Below are 5,574 nucleotides of genomic sequence, written 5' to 3' on the forward strand. Positions count from 1 at the left end.
GGGGGAGCCGTAGTTGTTCTCGATAAAATACACTATAAAGCTGAAGCCTTGAGACAACTGACGGACACAAACACATACCAACCGTTAAAAAGTGACCCGACCAACAAGTTTAAAAATGTCCTAAAGCAACTTGTCAAGAAAGGGGCAGCCATAGGTGCTTTTTCCATCAAGGAATCTGAAAATATGATCCCAGAGTTCCCAATAACACCAATTTTTCACCACCTGCCAAAGATACATAAGGGATTGGATCCAGTACATGGACGCCCAATTGTATCAGGCATTAGCTCCCTTAACGAACGACTAGGAGAATGGCTGGATGGACAACTCCAACATATAGTGCAAGTTCTTCCAGGCTATTTGAAAGACTCAAACCATCTGTTAAAAATTATGGACTCTTTTGTGTGGTCCGAGGAGTACAGCTGGATCACGTGTGACGTGTCCAGTCTGTACTCCTCCATTCCACACGCTTTAGCTTTGGAAGCGGTTGGCTACAGCTTAGAAACATACACGGAAATGTCATCTACTTTACAGGCTTTTTTAATAGAAATTCTTGATTATTTATTAACACACAACTATTTTGCTTTTGATGATATGTTCTACCTCCAAAGATGCGGGGCAGCGATGGGAGCCAAGTTCTCACCTTCCCTAGCCAATCTCTACATGGGTTGGTGGGAGAGGTCCCGCATCTTTGGAGGTGGAAACCCATATAGGGATAACATTTTTTTGTACCGTCGCTATATTGACGATCTACTATTTATTTGTCATAAATCTATTGATTTTGAATCATTTATACTGTTTTTGAACAACAACGATTTGAACCTCTCCTTTACGGGCGTTTCCAGTTTAGATAAAATTGTATTTCTGGACATAACTTTGAGTCATGCAGGAGATAGAGTTGTTTTCCTCCCTATATAGAAAGCCCCAGGCAGGCAACAGCCTATTGCATGCAAAGTCGGGACATCCTCTCCACACAATAAAAGGAATCCCTGTGGGGCAGTTTTTGAGGCTTAAAAGGATTTGCAGCGATAGTGATACCTTCAAAGAGGAATCATATTCCCTATACCAACGCTTTCTCCAGAGAGGCTATCCCAGGTGGATGTTGGACAGAGCCTATCGATTAGCCCTTGAGAGAAATCGCACTGACCTTTTGCAACTCGCTGCACCTAACCATACTGCTCCCACAAACCAGGAATTTGACCCCAATGTTGTACAAACGACAAAGGGTCCCTCTAGTGACAAAAATACCAGAAAAAAAAGGAAACATAAAAAAGATAAATCTACATCTTCAGTCACATTGGCATTACCATACAGCCTAGAATTTAACCACATAAAATCTATAATTAATAAACATCTACCCATTTTACATCTAGACTATGCATGTAATGAAATTCTGGGAAAGGGTTTCAATATTGTGGCAAAAAGGGCGGCTACTTTGGGAAATGTATTGTCCCCTAGTATGTATCAAACCAAAAGGGCCCCCCCATCGCTAACATGGTTGCACTGTAGAGGAAACTACAGATGTGGGGCACAGGATTGTGTCACCTGTTCCCATATTCTAAAAAGTCCCCATTTTCAATCCACCATTAGTGGCAGGATCTATAAAATAGATAAGTTTTTCAACTGTAATTCTGACTATATCATATATTTGATCACCTGCAAAAAGTGTTCAGCCCAATATGTGGGCAGAACAACTAGGAGACTCAAAGATAGATTTAGAGAACACCTAAGTGACATTCGTTGTTCTAAATCAACCAATGTCGCTCGTCACTTCAATGGTCTACATGAAGGAGATATTTCCCTGGTCATGGTTCAGGTCATTGAAAAAATCTCAAAACCTAAAAGAGGAGGAGATATTTTTCAGATACTTTGCAAACGTGAAGTTTTCTGGATATTTAAACTCCATACAAGATTACCCGAAGGTATGAACTTTGAGTGGGACGTGACACATTTTTATACCTAATATCTATTAGTTATGCTGGTACTTATACTAGTATAATATTGGTCCAGAAAAATGATCATCATAAATATTTCCCTACTTTGATAAAACTCATATAAAATATCCAGTGACAATTTTTTCATATAAAAATATCTGAGATTATTTTTATTTTAGCCAGAATGTATACATATATGAGCTTTAATGGCACCAAAAAAGTTTTTTCTTAAGATCTGTGAGAATTACAGAGAAGGCTCCGGACTCTATATGCTTGTACAGGATGTGCACATGTAAGTAATATAATATTAGATACATTCTATTTAGAGTGCTGGAGTCATCTGTATTGACATAGATCTTTAGCATTAAAATACATAATTATAACACTACATTGGAGGTTCGTTCCCTAATCTTTTTTCCCCTGCCTCTGGGATTTGTGGATAAGGTCAGCATTCATAGCGACAAAATAGATTATAATAGTAATAAAAACAAAATAATACAATAATCAAATTTTTGAGTGCTTAGACTGATTTAGATGAGATAAACTCCCACATTTACCCATAGACTGGCCGATTTTAACATATCGGGTCTCCTATAAACATGGCTGATCAATTCAAATGGAGAGCTATTTCTAGCCAATCTAGCCTACTAATATATAGCTATCGGTTTTGTTGATCATTCTATCTATGATTGTTGGGCAGAAATCACTGATTGGAGCTTTCTACATATTTGACAATTATATGGCTCCGTTTCTTAATACACTACATAGTTTTTTCTCGGCCAGTTAAACGGCTTCTTTAGACATCAAGAATTTTCTTGTGACACGGCACATTATTATCATTACTATCTTTTAATAATAATACCCTTTGTTTTGTATTTCTTTTTCTTCCCCAACAATCCCCCCCCCCTCTTTTTGGTCGTATTTTTTGTAAGACTTTCTTCCAAAAAGAGGTTTTTGTGGTTTTAATACCATATGAGAAATTTTGCCTATGAAAAAGGAGGTGCACACTGACATTTGTAACATTCTTCAACACAGCAACAGGTTGCCACAATGTGTCTACATTGATTGTTATTTATTGCTGTTTATACAACTAAAGAAGAATATAAACTATGTCACTGTGCATTGCATAGTTTATATTATATTATATTTTATACATGCCACACCTGTTTATTGTGAATCATGTATATCCATTGATATATGGAAATAACAATTTTTTATATATGATTCACACACATGTGATTTTTTCTTATGCAATTTTATTAGTGTTTCACTATTTGTAAATGTTTTATGGAAAATGTATTCTGTAGATATTGATGCGGTAATTTATATACACCATATATATACACTGTGAATTTCACAATAATATTTTTTTCAATTTTTTCATCAAAGATATATTACCGCATCATTCTATCTATGATTGTTGGGCAGAAATCACTGATTGGAGCTTTCTACATATTTGACAATTATATGGCTCCGTTTCTTAATACACTACATCGTTTTTTCTCGGCCGGTTAAACGGCTTCTTTAGACATCAAGAATTTTCTTGTGACACGGCACATTATTATCATTACTATCTTTTAATAATAATACATTATTATCACTTTACACTTTTTCATTTTACTTTTATTTTCATGGTTACTCACAAGGTCTTTAATACATATTCTTTTCATTCATGCTTTATATACACATATATTCTCTTTATGTGATAAACGTATCACATACACTGAATATGTTTTTATTCTTGATGTTTTTCTATTTTTCTTTACTTTAGCACTTACCACTAAGGATATTCATTTTGACTGATATCCTCATATGTAAAATGTTTTTGCACAAGTGTTTTGAAGTTTGGATTTTGTTGGGATCACTCTGTCTGTGCAATCTGGCTGTAGATTCCCAACAGCTGACCAAGGGGAGGAACAACCAGTTTTATGACTCCAATTGTTGCCAGCTGTATGTATGGGGTGTATATATGGCCGATGCACATCCAGAGTGACTTTGGTGATGAATAAGCGACACATCCAGTCGTGAAACGCGTCCACCGATTGTCCTGCACTCACAGTGTGTATCTGTACTTGCCAATTCGATTGATGTGGAATAAAGACACTCCTTTTTTGAAATTTATCGGAAGTGCGGTCATTCCTTTTGTTGTTTGAATTTATATATTTATTTTCTGCCATCGTGCATGCATGGACAAGTAATTGCAAATTTTGATAATTTCATTAAAACAGCCCTACCCCATCCATGGATTTTGGTGTTTCCATGAAACCACACCTGCCTTTCTCCTGGCTCTCTCCTAATCCCATTTTGGCTTCTGCTTTCCCATTATTCATTCACAGTGCCCAGAAGGGAAAATAAAACTTTCCGAAAAGTCAGGAACTGTAATGACTTCTGACAATTTCAGATGTACAGTTTAGTATTCAGTCTGCCTAGTAAAATAAATCTTAGTTTGGTGCCAAGATCTGCTATGTTATATAGTATCAAAGAGTGATGTGTCTGTTATACTGTATATCAGTGGTTTAAAATCAAATGAAATACATTTAAAGGAAAAGTGTAGTATAATAGAAAGTACAGCTACCCCTTTGACCACTGCTGCCTAAACTAAACCCCCCACCCTAGTGTATACCACTGTAGCTCAGGGGAATCGTCAACCATATTTTCCTGGCTGTGTCTGGGTAGTAGACCCCCACTGACTCCTGAATTTGGAGATGGCCCCATAGAAGCCAATGGGGTTTTCTGCTCAGGAAGAGCCAGGAAAAAGAAGATTTTGTCCAGAGGCGCAGAAGACTCCTGTGGTAAACATTTATCTGATTCGGAAAATTATGGGATGGGGAGTAGGGTTAGGTGGTATGACAAAAAGATAGCTGTTTATTCAGTGGAAGTACAGTAATCCTTTATGGTGTCCATAGAAGAGCAGATTTATCCATGAGGAAGGTTAGCACAGTGACCCAGCTCCTTCTTAAAGCAGAATTCCATTTTAAATAAATCAATTATTTAAATCATATAAAATTATGAATTAAAGTTGCATAGTGCAAGCAGCCCTAATGCTATCTTGAGTGCTCCGTGCCTCGTTCCTACGGTTCCCCCTGTGTGTTCCACCACGTGTAATAATATGTACACGCCGCACTCACCAGATGTCGGTGACTTCCTGGCCTTATAGCAAGGAAAGGCTTGTAGGTCTTTAGGGCAACCTGTCCCACAATTCCTGGTGTCTTGTTTCTGCGAATTCTGCGTTCCTCCCCGTTGCAATCCAAGGGGTTCTTAAAGGCTTTTGACAATGTCGCCTGTTGCTGACGAAACGCATCAAGATGAAGCTGCCGTACGTCTCTTCCGGCCCAGTGAGTGGAACGCATGCCAGGCTCTCGGCAGTGTCCATCTCTTCATACTACCAGAGAGCCGTTTGCATTTATATAGTGATGGTTTTATATTGCAAATTTATACATTGTAATTTTACAAGAATTATCCAAAGAAATGTATACTATGGGAGGCTATCTCTCCATTTATCTTTCATCTGCCTAATAACTGTGTGGGAGAACCCCTTGGATTGCAACAGGGAGGAACACCAAATTCATGGAAACAAGACACCAGGAATTGTGGGACAGGTCCTCCTAAAGACCTACAAGCCTTGTTGACTTTCCTTGCTATA

This window comes from Pelophylax lessonae (assembly GCF_965119305.1).
Source record: "Pelophylax lessonae genome assembly, chromosome: 5".
Classification (NCBI taxonomy): domain Eukaryota; kingdom Metazoa; phylum Chordata; class Amphibia; order Anura; family Ranidae; genus Pelophylax; species Pelophylax lessonae.